Source organism: Ceratotherium simum, chromosome 5 (genome assembly GCF_057802395.1).
Source record: "Ceratotherium simum simum isolate JZ-2026a chromosome 5, ASM5780239v1, whole genome shotgun sequence".
Classification (NCBI taxonomy): domain Eukaryota; kingdom Metazoa; phylum Chordata; class Mammalia; order Perissodactyla; family Rhinocerotidae; genus Ceratotherium; species Ceratotherium simum.
Window position 1 is genome coordinate 6,192,545 of NC_141904.1, and position 19,186 is coordinate 6,211,730.

Below are 19,186 nucleotides of genomic sequence, written 5' to 3' on the forward strand. Positions count from 1 at the left end.
CAGTTTTCACCCGTAAAACTAGATCGCAAGTTGAGAAAGTTTCAAGGATGCTTCATTCCTAGATTTGAGACATTTTATTTTTAATTTTTTGAGTGAGAAGATTGTGCCATTTAAATGACGTTAAGTCTCACATATTTCTTTTCTGATCTGGATGATTATTTAAATTTGTGAGTCTACCAGATTAAGAAGATAAAATGTTGCATTGAAATACGAGTCAACTAGAGACAGAAATTATTTTCAGGGCAGTTAAAACCTGAAGTTAAAAATCAGTCCAACCTCAGGGAACAGAAAGAAGAGACGTGATCATGCTAAAAATGCCATGTTCAACCCTTTCATTACTCCACCCCTAGCGACTGAGAGAAGTTTGTTTTCCCCAAAATGCTGTATAGTATCCCCTTTCAGGAGGGAAATCTGTGGGCGAGGGATTTGAAGGAAGCTGTGAACTAGCTTTTTATTAGGGACAGAATACTGATTAAATTGCAGGCATTATTTTAACTCAACTTGTCTTCCCAATACTATGGGGATTTAGAGTTAGAATTGCTGTATTTTGCAACAAGCACTGATGAGAACAAAGACCAGCTACTGACATACAACTAAAAAGGTTTTCCTGGGAGGAGAAGGACTAGACTTGGCAGCCCCGCCTTTATGCACCCATTTCCAAGGACATACGGGAATTACAAAAGAGAAATATGCTCCCTGAAATCGCAGGCACTCGCCTGGACAGACATCCACGGCAATTCAAACCAACTTTCACGTTTTTGTGTGAGAAAAGGAAAACCTCTCCCTTAAAGTTACATATTGCATACTCTCCAAATGTTCTAGTTCCTTGCAGGGCTGATTCAATGGGATGTCAGCGATACAAGGGGTATTGGAAAATAAATTCCAGGGTGGTTATAAATAACTAAGTATTCGTACCATTAACTAGCCTGTGGAATTATACAAGAGGAGGTTCTTTTTGGGTCATATTTCAGTTTAGAGAGCCAGCCACACATTGGCAGTTAAGGACTGAACCCCACGTCTTTCTGTCAACTCAGCGCACCCCGTTTCCAGGAGCCTCCTTATGTCACCACTACTTTGGAAGTCAAATCATATTTTCACTTCTGAGCACAGACCCTAAAACTTTCCACACGGGCAGCAGAAATGTACAGAATGTTTACTGTAGCACTGTTAACCAACCATTGAGTATTGTTTTTCTAGAATAAAGGGAGTTGCCTTTTTTTCTCATTCTGTTCATGATCACTTCTCATTTCTTACTCTCGGGGAAGTCTCTAACAGAGGCCTGTAAGGCAGCTTGCCCATCTGGGGGAAGCGTGACGTCCCAGATGCTTGTCTTTTCCTTGGCCCCATCTGCTGGAAATAGTAACTAAGTCCTTTGCCTCAGCTGATAGGAGAGGAGCTGTAGAAAATCAAATTAGCAGGAGAGAAACTATTAGTCTTCATTTTCTTGTTTCCAACCTGCAAATACAGATTGTTAAATATGCCTGTTCCCTAATCCTCATTAGGAAATCTTGAAGAATAGCAGGATAGGAAAAAAGCGTGGGGATTATAAGAAAACAACACCACTAAAAAATAACACAAAGTCAGGATTGTTCCTTCTCATTCAGACAATCTTATGTGTTTAGAGTTGGTTGAATTTGAAATTTTCCATTAAATAATTTTATTCCTAGTTTTATGTGGATGGATGCCACATATACAAACCCAAATGTATCTTTTTATTTAGAATTTTCTTTTTGTTGGACTTGACGATAAAGCAATTTAAATGGAATAACCAGTATATGAAATCATTTTGCATTCGGTGATATCCCTGGGACCTAAGTTCATTGGTGTATTTGTCTAAGAAGACAAAGCTTTCATGAAAAACAATCTAATGGCAATGTCACGTACACCTAACCTACTTGAGGAACTTCATTTTCAGGCCCAGGACACGGGATTACAGGTCAGTGATAGGCAAAGTGTTTCTGAAGTGTATACCAAGGGCGCCAAACAAATCATTTGGGTGTTCATGAGGCACTGACATCAAATGCAGGTTTCTAAGATCAGAGGTCGAGTTGTAGCCACAGAACCAGCCACTGGGGGCTGAATCATGGACCTGACTTCTTTTCAAAATCTCCAATTTTGGAAATATTTCACTACATTTCAAAGCATTTTAAGTCTTTAAACCATTTAGGTTTTAAAATTCCATTTGTTTACCCTCTTCTAGCATCCATTCTAAATGTCTCCAGTTTCTACCTGTTAGTTCATACTCTTCAATACTGGATCTCTCTTTTGTTATCCATTTTTCTTTTGTGGTTTCTAAGGATACTGGCCTATTTGCTGCACCTTGAATCTGTCAGCATAGTACTGCCTCAGGGCCTTTGCATTTGTTCTGCCCTCTGCCTAGAGTAATCTTCCCCTAGATGTCCACAGAGTTCCTTCCTTCTAACTAAGGAGGCTTTCTCTAAACACCCTTTTAAAGCTGCACCTGCCTCTCTCACTGCTTCCACACTCTATTTCCATTCTCCATGTCATCCAACATTTTACTGGATTGTTTTTCTGTCTAGATGTGCTAGAATGTAAGTTCTAGAGCCCAGGGATTTTTGTCTGATTTGCTCACGTTTTGTCCTCAGTGCTGAGAACAGTGATTGGCATGTAGGTGTCCAACAAAAATACTTATTGAATGAACCACAGCAGAATCTGTTGCAAACTGTAGCCCTAAATAGGAATAACTTGTATTTAATATAATTCTCATTCAGAAGGATTTTTACTGTCATGACATTTCTTTGCTATTCCTATTTTAGAGTCAGAGGAAAGAAACTTTAGGATTACCCCACACCTGTTCAGTAACAAACTTTTAGGTCACGATAGTTGCAAACTGAAATGTCATCAGGATTTGGGCAGTTAAATAGATGTGTGAAGCCCCCAGTATAAGGCTTTAGGGAGTGGTGGTGTCTGTGATAAATCGGAGAATTCATATACTACCCTACTTGAAGACATTCATATTTGAAAAAGAAATTTACAACACAACTCTGTCTGAAGAAAACCCGTCTTCCTGTGGTTTCAAAGGCCCACTTCAGCTGTCAGTTTGTGGCCCACAGAACCATGAAGACATTCTCTAAGTCACATTATTTTGTCTACCTCTTTACAACTATACACTCAGGCTCGGGTATGTGCCTGACTCCATGTCAGGACAGGAATACTCAACTGATCACATCTAATTACATTTGCTTCCCAACTAAATTGTGTGTCACCTTCCCCTCTTGTGAGAGATATGGCCCCTCTTGGGTCCTCGGCATCTGATTATTGCAAACCTAATTGATTTGCCACATTTCATTAATAAAGTTAACTAAAACTAATTATACATATTGAATAAAAGTTTCCTGTGAAATGAATTATTCTATTTAGCTTAAGGGTCCTTAATTGTTAGAATGAATTGCTGAGGAGGATTGTAGAATTACTTTCTCTAGGGATCTTTATATATCTATAAATTCAACCAATATGGATTGATGGATGGTTATACCATAGAAATTAGAAAAAGAAAAAAAATTGGTTAAATATGAAAGTTAAAGATATCAAAACATCCTCCTAAGAAGATAATCGCAAAATAGGCTACACAGATCTCTTTATTTTAAGATGTCAAATTTTGTCTGTTAGCTTTGTCATATATCTTAGGTAAGCTAAGATAAATTTTTAAATTTATTGACATTTATTGTTTTATTCGTAGTGTAAGTTTTCCTTCACTTAAGTGGTGCATATTGTATTTCTCACTCTTTACTTCAGATGGTATGTTTTGTCTAATTCACCCATCGAATTAAATCTAAATTTGAGCAGAAATCCGAGGGAGCCTACTGCTATTTCAGTTGCCCCAAATCAAGCTGATGCATTGTGGGCCAATACTTCCCACAGGGCCATTTCCAACGCTCCCTATTTGTTCAACTGTGTGTAGATAAACATGCTCTATGTAAAACGAAGACTAGCATTCAGTAATGGTTTAGAGTTGAATAAATATGGCTGGCCCATCAGTGTTATATATATCACACGAGAAGCTGTTGTCATCAATGACTCGAATTTGCATTGCTGTCATACTGCCAAAGCAGGTTGGATTTCTTACTTTGCATTGTTAAGGAAGACACTCAGTTGTTTTATTCTCCTGCTCCGTAAACTGACTGCACTGGAGGGACCAGGAGGCCGCGTAACGCCCATCTGGTTCTTCTTCGATCTGGGCGCATCACTGAGGAGCCAAGGTTCAGGCCTTAGGTCAGGAGACAACCTTTACCCACGGCCTGGTTTCATCTACAGTGGCTCTGAATGCTTTCTGTGGTGGCCCACGCTGTGTGCAGAAGTTATCTTGGCTTTGCCTGGATGAGAGGAGGAGGAAGGCTGCTACTGATTGGATCTTGGACTTGTGGTCTGACTTTGTTCCTGTTGTCCCAGGGCCCCCTGGGCCAGTCTAGCATCTGTCTAAATTCTGGAAAGGCGCCAAAGACCTAGTTCCAGATAACTGGTTGCCTTCCGCCAGGTCTGCACTGTATTATTACATTTCTGAGATATCCTAGACCTTTCTGGAATTTATAAAATGACTCCTATACGCTCCTTAAATAATGACACCTTAAGTCATTATAATGACTCCTTAAATCTTCTTAAGATGAAGAGCTAACTAGTTGAAGGGACAGGATGACAACACTTTTGCTACTAGTCAAAAGTTCTTCCTGCCAGCAAAACAGAGCCTATAAATTTAGAGGCTAATTCTCCGAGCTCTTTTAAGTGTTAAAAATATTAATAGTAATCTAATTTAAGTCAGAATTTCCTACATAGTCAATTTAGTGCTAAGCATATCTAGCTATATTATTCAAGCCTAGCAACAATGTTACTGTAGACAAACTGTGTGATTATTAGGTTATTTGCAGTAAACCTGTTATCTATAAAGAAAGCTATATTTTTGTTTACTGAAAAAACACCCCACAAATGTTCAACCTTTACATTGCCTTTTTTTCATTGGTAAGATTCTGGGATTCATATCAACAATTCCAAACTTCTATTATTTATGCTTTCATTGAAAAATGACACTATTAAATGTGTAAAGGGAATATTGGCTGGAGATTTATATGCTTTTCTCACAGCTAGTTACATAGCTATTTCAAATCCTTGATGCTTCGATGACTCAAAGACAAATTTGTTTTTAATTTTTTGCCTTGTGTAACATACAACCATCAGTCCAGGAACCAAATGTAATTGAACTACTAGGTATAAGAGACTGGAAAAAAACCGAGACTGACGTTTTAATAATGGGATCATATTAGTGGAAAAATGGTGACTGAGAACTTTAAGAATATACTATAATAGGGGATGATTATATTAATTAAAAATTAAAAACAAACTGTTATCTATGATACATACAATTTGGAAATAAAAATGGAGACTTCTAATATCTTGTACATTTCCATAAAAAAAGAGAAAAAAGAATTAAGTGGTCTAATATTTTGCTTGGCTCTCCAATTGCTTAAAAAACATAAGTTTTATTTAAGTCAATACAATTGAGACATATCTATCATTGTAGAAAAAAATAAAATCTTTTTTTTAATATAAAGAGTAAAGACTATATAAAGAGTAAAGAGTAAAGAACAAAAAGAGTAAAGAAAACATATTGGCCTTTAAAAATGATCCTACATCTTTTCTAGTTTTGCTTACTTGGAGATGTCAACGATGCAGATAAAAAAGCCAACAGCCATATATCAGCTCAGTATAACTGTGTGTATCTCTTTTCATGATTTTTAAGAAAACAAGAACCTCTAACTTTAGAAGAGTACATAAAATACTTAATTCTATATATTTTAATATGCAAATAAATAGGAGAAAGAAAAGGGGTCTGTGAGAATTACACACCAGATAAATTCCAATGTTCTCAGCTGTCGGTTAAAAAATATTTCAGAATTTCCAAATAAGTTTAAAAGAACATAAAACTTTCTTACCAAGTGGCAATGGAAGTCCACTGCGTTATTAATAACTTGTTTATGGCAGTACTGTCCAGTAGAACTCTCTATGATGATAGAAATGCTCTCTATCTGTGCTGTCCAATACAGTAGCCACTAAATACATGTGTCTATTGAGCACTTGAAATGTGGCTAGTATAAGTGAGGAAATGAATTTTTAACTTCCTTTGTAACTAATTTATATTTAAATTTAAACAACCACATGTGACACATAGCTACCATATTGGACAGTGCAGGTCTATAGACTTTAAACCACTGAATATGGTCTTTATTCTTTTAAATGTCCTAATCAATTTTTCCCCATTTGTCATAAGCAGATTTCAACCTAAATTCTTTTGGTCCTATAAAAACAAGCCTTGAAATGCTGTTTACACATTACTGGTTTAAATCAATAAGAGATCAGAGTTCCGTCGTCATAAGTTGGTAAAAGGTGCACTACAAAGTTCAGAAGGTCCTTCTGAAAACACTTTTTGTATTTCAATATAGTGCCCACGGACTGAAATGGGGCCTTGGAGATTATTTTACAGGAAACCAAAGGCAAAGTCGCTCGTTAGTGGCAGAATTGGTGTAGCATCAGTTCTTTAACAACAAAAAAATAACTTAGAATTAAGCATGTTTTGCTTATTCACCTGAAATTTAAAAGTTTGAAAAAGTTTAAAATTTACAGAACGTTTTCTTCAGTGTTTTGTTATCTGTAAGCGAAATGTCATAGTTATTTTGAAAGTTTTGCTACAAATGTGTGAATGTTAGAAACCGAGGGTTTCCAAAACGCAGGAAAAGGAGGCTGGTCCACGAATCATTTCCAGCAGGAACCCAGGATTCCTGTCCTGCCTCTTCCACTGTCAGGCTGAGGGGGTGTCAGGGAAAAAGAGCTCCTTCGGCTCGGTCATTTTAGGAGGGAAAATAAAGCTTCCTGTCTTAGTGTCTTCCCAACTAAGACACAGGTATTAATGCACTTTTTCCAGAGCTGAATTTTTGCTGAAAACACGCACAGCCCAGTTTCCTAAGCTGAACTACACCTCAAAACAAACAAACAAACAACCCTGAAGATCTCCAGTGACAGAACTCCTGTTTCTGTCTCCAAGATTAGAGCAGTCCTAAGTAGTCTCCTCCCCGCACTGTGGAGATCCTTCCGACCAGTGTTTCCCACCTGATCAAGCAAAGAATAAAGTCGCCTCTAACATCTGTCCGCTTGCCCACCTCCTATCCGGTCTATCCTCTGCTTTGATAAAAGGCAATCACAACATATTCAGAAGAAGACATCTACACTTCATTCTGCCCTGAGGGACTAGGGAGTGTCTCCCTGTCAATTTGGGAAGCTGAGAGCTTGCTCTTTGAGCTGAGTTTTTGTCAGGGAAAAAAAGATCTTGCGAGCTGGGTAAATCCAGGAGTGTTCTTATGAAAAATATCATACAAACCCATGTGACAGGAGTTGGACCGACAGAGCAGTCCCCGCACACTTTCAGCCTCTGAGGGTGAGGTCTGCTGTGTGCCTCCATGGGACTCACGCCTACCAGGGGCTGGACTGCATGGGGATTGCAGGGTGCCTCTAGTTCCAGTTTTATATTGCCTTTTTCCTATATCTTATTGGAGTAAGGGAGACGTTTGCAAAAATGAGACTCGGAGACATTGGGTTTTCAGAAAGTGAGCAGGTCAAGTTTGAAGGTCTATGGTCTTTAGACATGTGCTTCTGGAAGTAAGTGCTGGGGCATCACAGAGCCCAAATCCCCCATTTGGTGCCTGATGAGAGAGCACAGTCATTTCCCTTTTGGCTCTCTAAAGCCCTCCATAGCATGGAGAGTGCCGCTCAGAACAATCACCTACGGCCATCAGCACATCCTTGATGCCAAAGGGTTGCAAATCTCTCACACGGTTTATCATCAGTACATGAACATGGTGGTAATTCTGACACTGTTTACATTTAAACTCATATAAGTATATATGTTCTTAAGCTGTATATTGGAAGGGATGCGGTAAGACTGGAGTTTCATTCTTTTCTGCTTCCTCTGTTTCTATCACTAGACAACAGCGTGTGTGGCTTCCCGTGCTGCCTCCACTGTTGACATATTAGAGAAAACTACTGACAGATGCAATGCTGTAGGTGTTAAGACATTACCTGGATGCAGACCTTCTGGGAGGGATTCAGTGACTTAGTCGGATAGAAATCCAGCCATTTCAGACCAATTTATCAGGTAGCAAATCTGGAAAGAAAAAAAGATTAATGTGATTCACTGAATATGGTCAGATTTTCATTTTTTTATTTTATTTTATTTATTTTTTTTGAGGAAGATCGGCCCTGTGCTAACATCTGTTGCCAATCTTCAGCTTTCTTTTTCTTTTTTCTCCCCAAAGCCCCAGTACACAGTTGTGTATCATAATTGTAGAGTTGTAGCTATTCTATGTGGGATGCTGCCTCAGCATGGCTTGATGAGCAGTGAGTAGGTCAATGCCCAGGATCCGAACCGGCAAGCCTCAGGCCGCCGAAGCAGAATGGACAAACTTAAGCACTATGCCACCAGGCTGGCCCCAGATTTTTATTTTGTAATTGACAGTGTAAGCATTAACACTACATCTTATGAATGTTTTTGGAAGGAATGAACCATCTGGTCCACAGCAGGGACATATTTTCCCTTATATAGAGTTAGGCTGTGCTGAGTGGCTCTCTCAAGTGGGATCTCATCCCCATCCTGCTTATAGTCAACATCTTCCCCAGACCCTTGCAGAGACCACTAGAGAAGAAGAAAAAGAATATTTGGGAGTAAAATAGTGCAATTTTATTCTAAGACACTACTGTAGACAGAACTACTAAATATAAGAAATATCATAATAGATTAGATCTTTGTGAATCTACAAACTTCGATGAATGATTCTTTTTAATATAAAGCTTACACAGTGTTATTGCAGTATAATTAAAATATTGTTTTAAAAGATCTTTTTCTGTTTTTATATTTCATAGAAGTAATACATGCATGTAGTATAAATGTCAAGTTACAGACAAGTATGAAATAAAAGTACACGTCTCCGAGCCCCTCTAATTGTCTCTGGATCCACGCCCCAGAGATACTTCCTACTGACAGTTTATGATCCTTCTAGGACTTTAAGGAATGTACACACATGCATACAAATGTGTATGTCCATGTTTTCTCATTTTACTCTTCATAGTGTTTTGCTCTTTGCTTTCCTTCTTTTTTTTTAACTTAATAATATGGCTAGCAGAACTTTCTACATCAGTATACATAGCTCTACCTCATTCATGTTGATGACCATACAGTATTCTAGTCATTGCACTGATACACGATAATTTATTTATTAACCAGCCCACTATTCAAGGGCCTTAAAGTTTTGTTTTTTTTTTTTCAGTTTCCCTTTTTGGCTGCTTAAAAAAAATGCCTCAATGGGGGCCAGCCCGGTGGCGTGGTGGTTGAGTTTGCACACTCCACTTCAGCGGCTTGGGTTCACAGGTTCAGATCCCAGGTGTGGACCTATGCACTGGTCATCAAGCCACGCTGTGGCAGCGTCCCATATACAAAAAATAGAGGAAGATGGGCACAGATGTCAGCTCATGGACAATCTCCCTCACTAAAAAAAAAAAAAAAGCCTTCATGATCATATTTATTTATTTATTTATTTATTTATTTTTTAAGATTTTTATTTATTTATTTTTCCCCCCAAAGCCCCAGCAGATAGTTGTATGTCATAGCTGCACAACCTTCTAGTTGCTGTATGTGGGACGCGGCCTCAGCATGGCCGGAGAAGCGGTGCGTCGGTGCGCGCCCGGGATCCGAACCCGGGCCGCCAGCAGCGGAGCGCGCGCACTTAACCGCTAAGCCACGGGGCCGGCCCCATGATCATATTTAAACATACGCATTTCTGTACTTATATGAATATCAGTAGAATAAATTTCAAACATAATTATTGAAGCAAATTGTTTGAACACGGTTAAGTTTTTGAAAAATACTTAAAAATGTCCTCTAGAAAGGTTATACCAATTTATGATACCAAAATCTGGCTTTTATCAAATCTTAACTTTTTTCTGTGTGGTAAGTAGAAAGTACATATTTATTTTGATTTTCATTTCTTTGATTACGAACGAGTTTGAGCTTTTCTGTTTTCTTATTCTATGTAGTTAATCTTCCACTAGTTTGCCCAGTCGTGGCCTTTGCTCACGTTTCAATTTGGTCATTCACTGTTTCTTATGTTAAAGAGCTCATGTTATGTTAAGGGAACGGGCCTTTCAAACGTAACGTGTGGCAAATAGCTTTCCAGAGTTCCTGTTGATCTTTTGACTTTGTTTGTGGTGCTTTTTACTATACAACCTTTTAATTTTTTTATATAGCCAGATTCATCAATATTTTTCATTATGGACTTGGGGTTTTTTAAGTAAGAAATTTTTTAAAGCTGAAAAGGTCATCAAGAAGATTGTGTGCAGGGTACTTTTTTTTTTTTTTAATAACAACGTACATCAACTTTACTCGAGCATTGTTGTTTAGGAGAATTTTGGCATGGGAAGGATCTCTTTTTATCTCTCTTTCTTGGTGGCTTTTTTGTTACAGCAAAAGAAGTTTCCCATAAGGTGATTTTCCTATAAAATACGACTCTGGTGTGAATTCTGGGGACTCCTGTAAGGCTCTAGTGAACTTTAGGAAAAAAAAATTAGAGACAGGGTCAGGTTTGCCAGTAGCATTCTCCAGAGAGTTAACAGTGGTTGTCTAAGATCTAAAATCTAGAGTGGGTTACAAGGAAAGTAACAGAAATTCCAAGACAAACAGAAAGTAAGAAGTATAAAAGTAACAGGTTCGTTATAGGAAATTTTGAAAGCACATGAGAAAAAAAACGAAAGAAAAAAGTCACCTTTGATCTTAGCCTTGATCTTAATAATACTCAAAAGCTTTTAGGATTTGTTATATGTTTTTCATCGTCTTTCTTATCTGTTTCACAAATATGCAGGCACTTAAAAAAATATATCAGTGATTTTACTCACAAATCAGTGCTAATATAACGAAATTATTTTCATTAGAACACCAATGACCCAAGTAAGACCTTAATGGTACCTTGACAAGAATCTACCGACCACACACACACACACACACACACACACACACACACTGGATCACACTCATGGTTTATGTTTTATATATTGCTTTATTCACTTATGATTACCTTTCCTTGTCATTAAATATTATTAAATATATATTTATATAAATATATAATGACTATATAGTGTTCCATCATTTGGTTTAACCTAACGGGAATTTAAAAGAATAGGAACAGATTTATGTTTCTCTCAAAAATCCTCTCTGTTAACCTAGCAGATCAAATGCCAGAAGACATTCAAGAAATCATTACGTAGGAATCACATCAGATTCTCTTCCATTCCTGATAAAGTGGCAGCAATTAGCTGCGTGAAGGTTAAGGGCTGGGAGACATCAGGGTACAATGTGTTTTATGTGAAGTGACATCATTTGAACGGAAAGAGAGTTAGATTATGAAAGCTGGGTTAATGGAACATTCTTGTTCTAGGGGCATACCACGTAGACTTAGAAGCATGTAAAACACATTTGAATTGGATAACAAGAAGAATTTGGGTCAAAAAGTGAAGAAAAGTATATGTGATGATAAAATTGTAAACGTATAAAGTTTAATAGAAGAAATGCTGTGAGATATTTTTCAGTTTATTTAGAGAAAAACCTGGTGCAGATTATATTCAGAGACAGTCACAAATATTTGGGCTCAGTGAGACCAGCAGGACTGTAAAGGGTCATAAGGGGATTGTCGGTGTTTTATAATTTATTAGCACTAAGAAACTCTGCCTGCTACATGCAGATGTCTCCTGGGCACCCCTTCCCCTCCGAGCCGCCACTATTTGGCATTATGGCAGCCCTAACCCATCACGTACAAGTTAGATGACATACTGTTAGTGCTGCTGTATACCTAAAGGTCTAGATCCAAGCAGCTGGTGAAATTCTGTCTCCCAAGGACGTCCCTTTGTTTGAGAAAATCGTGGCTGCTCAGTCTTGTTGACACACCTCTCCTCTCAAATATGATCACAAGGAGCCCAGACTCACCTCAGCCTTTTGAGCAACATCAATGAGCCCCTGTCAAAACAATGGACATTTGGCTGGATCCAAATGACAACTGTCAGAGAGTCTACATGCACCGGGAGAAATTGTTCGGGGACTGAATCATATGGGGAGTCAACGGCTTAAAATAAGTCACCACTTGCTTGCAGACTGACTGTTAGTAACTATATTCAACTACAGTTTTGTAAGCCATTCCTTGTAGATAAACAAGTGTTTATATTAAAAGCTGAAAGAGTGTTAGGTAATTTGAGTTGGAGTCCTGAACAGTTTATGTATGTAGGGAATGACCTATTCAAGAGAGGACTTTTTTTTATAGCATTGGAACATCAAAAGGAAAAAACAGCAAATTTCAATTAATTTATGGGAAAAAATAGAGATATCAAACCTTAAGTTTTAAATAATGAGTTGTCATAGTTTTAGTGTTTATTTCCCAACTAAAGAAGGAATTTCTAGAATTCTTCATTATTGTACTTAAAGGTAAGATGACATGCAAATGTTATGACTAAAATGGAATAGTTCTTGTTTTTCTCTATGAGGGAAACAGAACTTGATTTCAAATTATTATTTGAAATAAATTGTCAAACAATTAGTTGGCCCTAAAAAGCAGGCAGCCTAGTGTAGAGCAGACAGCGTGGGGAGGCCGCTCAGAGCATGGGAGTCAGGATTCCTGGGTTTAAATCTTGACCTTGCCAGTTACTAGAGTGGGGTTAGCGACTCATCTCATCATTACTCAGTAACCAAGCCTATAAAGTGAGGATAAAGCAGAGATGTTGTGAGGATTAAATAAAACACAGAATTTAAAGCCTGAACATAGTGTTTGGCACATTATATGTGCTGTTAGCTTAATTTAAAAAGTTAGTTTATTTTAAAAAAACAAGAAAATAACCTCCAGGTAATCATTCTGAACAAGGCGTGGGTCCTGTATACTTATGCTTCTCTAACTTTAATCTTGTTAAAACGCAGATTCTTATTCCATGGGTCTGGGTGGGGGCTGAGATTCTGCATTTTTACATCCCAGGTGATGTTCATGCTGCTGGTCTGTGGACCCTGACACCCAAGGTCATTGTGATGGTGCTCCTGTTTGTAATACAGTGGTTTTCAGTAGAGGAAATGGGGAAGGGGCAGAAGGGAAAGTGCAGACAGTCTTTGAGATTTAAAATGCTCCCCAGGTGACTGTACTATGCTTGCCTTAGTTGTTCCCTAACACTTTCAGAAAGACTGAGTTGATATTTAAACTTTTATTCTTTTTTGTTTCTCCTTTTCTTACTCTTCCCTCTACTTTCCCCTTGACATTATAGCTTTAGACTAAAAAAATGGTATTAATACTCAGTTCCCCAATTAGTAAGACTAAAGCATCAATTTTAAATCATTTTATTGTAATAGGATAATACTTAAATGAGATTAGAAAAATGGTTTCTCTCTAACATTTCCTTCCTAATATATAGGGTTCTGGAAATGTATTTAACATTTTCCACAGCTTCAGCCCAAACAAACAAACAACAAACAGGCAAGCAAGTGATTTACGGAGCGTCTAGTAACAGAATACCAGGATGAACTGGATGTGGTCCATACAATCAAAGGAGTTATAATCCCATGGGGAGGGGAGAGTTGTGGTGGTTATTATGGAAGTGGCCAGAATCAAACAATGTGATCACATTAGACATTCCACCTGGTCTGAACCGTAGGACAAAGGAGGGTTGTTTTTAAATGGCTTCCCACCCCAGTGGCATTGAGATGATGAGAGAGACCCATATGTAAATATGTACTAGCTTGACCAACATCTCTCTAGGGCAAAGACCATTTTTATACTTTGGGATGTCCTCAGGGCCTGATATCACTCAGATCCATAGTATTTCCTCTGTAAGTATCTTCTACTATTGTTGATACACTTCACAGACATGATTCTTCATCTTCCAAGGTAGATAAGAGAAACTTTGATTGATATAAAATGGAATATATCTAAAGAAAACTTAGAGCAAATTAGCAATCATAAACTCTCTTTAAGAGTGCACAACCATATCTGTATTCTCCAATATTTTTATGCTGAAGTTAACCACCTGAAGTACTTAAATCCATCAATCTAAATAAGATTTTAACATCATTTAGAGAAGAACAAAGCAGCTTATAAATGTATAAAATGAACAAGAAATCACATAAACGTTGACCCAAACTGAATGATTATTAATTCTATGATTTAAAATTTTAAGGACATCTAGAGTTGGGACTTGGAATATGAAGGCACCATGAGATTATGAAAAACAAAGCATACCCATTTCTTACCCACTTTCCAAACTTGTAAATGTTAGAAAAGTAATGAAACGTGAGACTAGCAATTTAAAGTATTCTTCGGTATAGCAATTTAAAGACTAGCAATTTAAAGTATTCTTCGGTATAGGAAGGAAACCCTAACTCTAACTGGCAGATTTTAGACAATTATTTCTACTTAAGACATTTAGATGATACACCTATTTAGGAAGCAAACAAACAAAATAAAACCAAACTCTTCTAAATTGAACTACAAGAATAATATAAAATAAAACAATCTTACAGCATTTACAGTATAGTGAATTCTCTGTTAGTATGTAAAATATTTTGAAAGACAATTTTGGTTTTCATATTAAAGGGATTTTTTTTCCCCCTGTGACCATCTGCTAAAAAGAGAAAGAATCAAAATAAGATGGCAAAACTTTTAACGTCAATACAACCACAGCTAATAGCAAGATTCACTAGTCATTTCTATGACTGTTCTAAATATATACTTTGTTTTCTACTTCCAGTTGTCAAATTTGTCATTAAAGTAACCACTAACTCATGATACATCTGGCAAATTTATATCCCTTTAGATTTTTTTTTTGCTGTGATTGAAATATATTTTAGAGCTTTAATAGGATAATCGCACTCACTTGCCAAATCAGTTGAATATTACCTTAAATCCCTATAGATACTCCTGGATTTAAGATGGCTTTATATATTAAGCCATTGAAAAGTTGATTTTTGGTAGAAAAACTTCATATTGTGAATAAAATAGAAAATGTAAAGTGATAGCTAAATTTAGGCAGAAATGGAACAAAATTTATTTTTGCTTATGGGAGTTTTAGTGTACTGTTTTAATAAGCACCTATGTGAAAAGAAATGCAAACCATGTAATCCAATGACTTCACGCAATTTTTAAAGAGAACCCTTAGAACTATTTTGAAGAAAAATAATAGCGCTTTCCAACGGTGACGGGTTTAAAAGCTGATTTGTCCAGTTTGCTAGATAAACATGGGAGAAAAGCGCTCCCAGCCTGGCCTCGGATACTCTGTCATGTTTTGTTGCTCTCGTTCTGTATTTGTTTATTGCCACCGTGTGTCTTCAAGGCAGCTGTTTAATCTTCACAATACTTGGATTCACTTCACACTTCTAAATAAAATTCTTAATTTGCTAGCCTACTTGGGAGACTCTCTGGCATTGCCCCATCATGACTGAGTGGGAAAGGGACTAGGTAAACCAGTGAGCATGGAGAAAGGCCAGAGCCTGCATTAGCCAGCCAAGACGTCTCAGAGTGATGGGACTCCATCTCCGTCCCCGTAACAAATTTGAAAGCAAAATACAGCAACTCAACTACTTGAAAAGGACACTGTGACAGCACAGATAGAACTGCAGGAGACATGCATCAAGTATTTAAACTATGAGTTTCTAACTCCGTCTTAGCTAAGTATTTTACCTGGGCTTTGGGTAAGTAGCAGATTAAATTTTCTTTCATTATATTCACTCTAGCATAGGGCAAATAATTAGTCAAGGTAATAACAACAACAGTAATCAGCAGCAGCAAAAAACCAAAAACAAAATTATAGACACACAAATCTTACCTCAAACTAGGAAAAAACACAAAAAGTAAGAAACCTGAGCAAGCCACAATTTTGTCCTTTTTTGCACTCTGAACCAGGGTTGGAGACGGACAGGAAAGGTTTAAGCTCAGAGCTCTTGGGATGCAGAGCATTGCTGAAGCAACAGAGACCGAAAGACACTTTCTACTTCTCAGAGAAGATGAGTCTTCCTTGGCATCAGGGGAAGAAACCAGTTTTCTTCTGAGTTGGATGACAGAGCAGTTGATTCAGTTTAAGGTCAAAGAAGAGCCGAACCAGAAATTAAGCCTCATAATGGGCACAAAGCACAGTGAAGTCAGCACAAAAAGAGGGACACAGAAGAGACAACAGACTTGACACGAATAATCATGCAACTAACAAATGTTGAGACCTGCCAACTTGGGGCCACTCCCTGAGCCTTAAGCCAGGTTATAGGAACTGCCAGCCGTGATCTGGGGAAGGACACTTGGAGACAGCATGGGAAAACGTAACGATTTTCCAGAGCAGATAATTCACCAGGAGAGAGATTTAAACAGCTTTGAGGACCCCAAACATGGACTAAAAGGATAAATATTTTACACTTTTATTTTTCAAACAATAACTAGGAAACAAAAGGAATGGAGGAATTTTATCAGTGGAGGGAAACTTATGGGCAGGGACCTGAGGTTCAGAGTTGTGAAATAACTCTCCTAATAGCACCCAGCTAGTTACATGGGAGTGCCCACTCCCTGCTCCCTGTGCTTCCAGGCCAGGAAGGGTGGTGGAGTCAACACAGCCTGAGGAGAGTGTCCACGTGGGGCCTTCGGAGCTGGGGAAACACTCCAGGAGACAACGGAAGCAGGCAGGTTCTTTTTTGGGGAAGACTTATAAGGGGTTACAGCTTATGCTAGAGGCAATAAACGCCTGGGGACCCAGGTCCGTCAGGTGGAAACTGCCCAGAGAATCATGTTGGGGTTGAGGCATCTTCAGGAAGAGACACAAGTTGCTCAACAAAGTTACGAAACAGAACAGCAGCACCAGATTCCTTACTTCTCTCACTGTTGCCTTCTCTCCCTGAATGACGCTAGAAATAGACGGAGCCAAGTCCCAAACACGATCCCAGAGGAAAGAGGCACCTCAGAAGAGAGAGCTCCTGAGGGCCGCTGCTGGGTTTTTGATACTTAATAACGCCATCGACAAGCGAATATTAGGTCAGGAAGCCTCAGACGGTCCAACAGCCCCGACTCCCCAGTAGCTGCCCAAAGACAATGGGCAGGAGAGCTTTGGGAAAGACTTGCTGAGGTCTTCTGGAGACCTTAGCAGGCTAGCACAGTGGAGACACGGGGCTGGACGTTTAAAGGAACTGGAGAATGGGGTGCTAGCTAGAGAGGTGGGGTGCAGGAAAGGAGCCAGCAAGAGCTTTTCCTAAAATCCCGCCTCAGCTACAAAAGTGCGCTGGCCGAGGCTGTGGGGATTAGGGTGTGGAGATGCCCCGGCTTCTCCTCGCCCCAATTTGATGAATCAGGGAGAACACTCGAAGGTGGGAGAGTTTGTCCCGGGTAGGGGCAGCGTCCGGTGCCAAGGATCCACCGGTATGGTTTGCAGGGAGCGAGAGGGGGACATGAGCTGGGGCATCGCCTGCAAAGCAGACAGGGAGGATGGGGACATTTTTAACTTCACCTTAGAGGTAGCACAACTTTTAAAGGGATGCCCGGCAGAGTCATACCGGCTTCCCACTCAGGTCACGGTTAAAAGACAAGAGAAGAGTTAGCTAAAAGCCTCGGGAAGAAAGTTTGCTTGGTTGCACCCCATTTCTGCAGAATTCTTGCTTGAACTCGAAAAAGTTTGGTCAAATCAGAATGAAATTTCTGGGGCACGGGGGAAACAAGCTCAAATTGTTCCCTCCCAACCCAGACGCCCCTTACCTTGGGGAAGGGCGGCCGGCTCCGGGTGGGCGCCGACCGGAACTGCGCTCGCCCTCTCCTTGGTCCCCGGGCGCCTCCCAGCACAGCGCCCGAGTCGGGACACCTGGACGTGAAGCTGACCGCGCCGCCCCGCAGCCCCCGGCCGGGCCCGGCAGCCGGCGCCGACTCACCCGCGCTCGGGGCGCTGCGCCCACGTCGGGCCGCGAGCTGGCGGCGCTGGTGCCGGGGCTTCCGCGCGCCGCCTCGGCGTCCGGCTGTGCGCCCTCACTCCCGGGGTCCGCTCGGGTTGGGCCCCATCAATCGCCGCCCCCGCCCGGCAGAGCTGCTAGCCGTGCGCTCGCCCAGGCGCTCTGTGGCCCACTGCCCGGGTGTCTGGCTGACAGGCGCTGGAATCCTCCGCGACGAAGCAGCTCCAAATTTATAGCGAGGGGCGTTGCTGCTCCGTAGGTTCCAGGGGCGACGCTCTGTTTTGCATTCCCTCCTCCTCCGCCCCGCCCCGGGAGACCCTCGCGGCCCAACCGTCTCCCTCTCCAGATGCTGACGGAAGCGGGGTGATGCCACAGTCATCCCCAGTGTCACGCATCAGACCTGCGCTCACCTGATTCGTAGCTCCGCATCGAGGAGGGGTCGCGAAACGGAGAGAGCTGGGGCTACAGGAGAAGCAGTTCTCGCCGAGATGAATGTTCCTCGACTTTTTTTTTAAACTTGGAAAACTTTTTAAGGACGAATTAGGGAACTTCTTTCTCTTTCCTGTGAGTAACTCAAACTTGGACGATACCGTTGTGGATCATAGATCCCATAGATTAATTTCAGGGTTACAGATTGAACGGGTGAGCATGCCTTTCCTCCTATTGGACATGCTATCACAGTTGCATTTTTTGTTTTTGGTGAGGAAGATTGGCCCTGAGCTAACATCCATTGCCAATCTTCCTCTTTTTGCTCAGAAAGATTAGCCCTGAGCTAACATCTGTGCTCATCTTCCTCTATTTTGTATGTGGGATGCAACCACAGCATGGCTGGATGAGCTGTGTGTAGGTCGCCTGCCCAGGTCTGAACCCATGAACCCCCTGGTGGTGAAATAGAGCGGGCGAACTTAGCCACTACGCCACCAGGCTGGCCCCCAAGACTGAGAGTTTTTGCATCTAAGATCAGGAGCAAGAGAAGGATGTCAGCTCTCTCCATTTCTATTCCATACTGTGCTGGAGGTTCTAGCCAGGGCAATCCGGCAAGAAAAAGAAATAAAACGTATCCAGATTAGAAAGGAAGTAAAACTATTTCTATGTGCAGATGACATCGTCATGTATTTAGACAATCCTAAGGCATCAATTGAAAAACTATTAGAGCTAATAAGTGAGTTCAGCAAAGTTTCAGGATATAAGATCAGTATA

General features: G+C 40.0%; 1 protein-coding gene across 1 annotated transcript in view; it reads right to left on the bottom strand.

The window, feature by feature from the left end:
* Positions 1 to 18,169, bottom strand: part of AGTR1 (angiotensin II receptor type 1) — a 44,090-nt gene extending 25,921 nt beyond the window's left edge. Inside the window, exons 1-2 of the mRNA XM_087430414.1 lie at positions 17,799 to 18,169; positions 8,083 to 8,167 (exon numbers count right to left, since the gene is read on the bottom strand). The gene's annotated coding sequence lies outside the window, so the exon portion shown is untranslated. The remainder of the gene's footprint in view (positions 1 to 8,082; positions 8,168 to 17,798) is intronic.
* Positions 18,170 to 19,186: the final 1,017 nt, after the last annotated feature.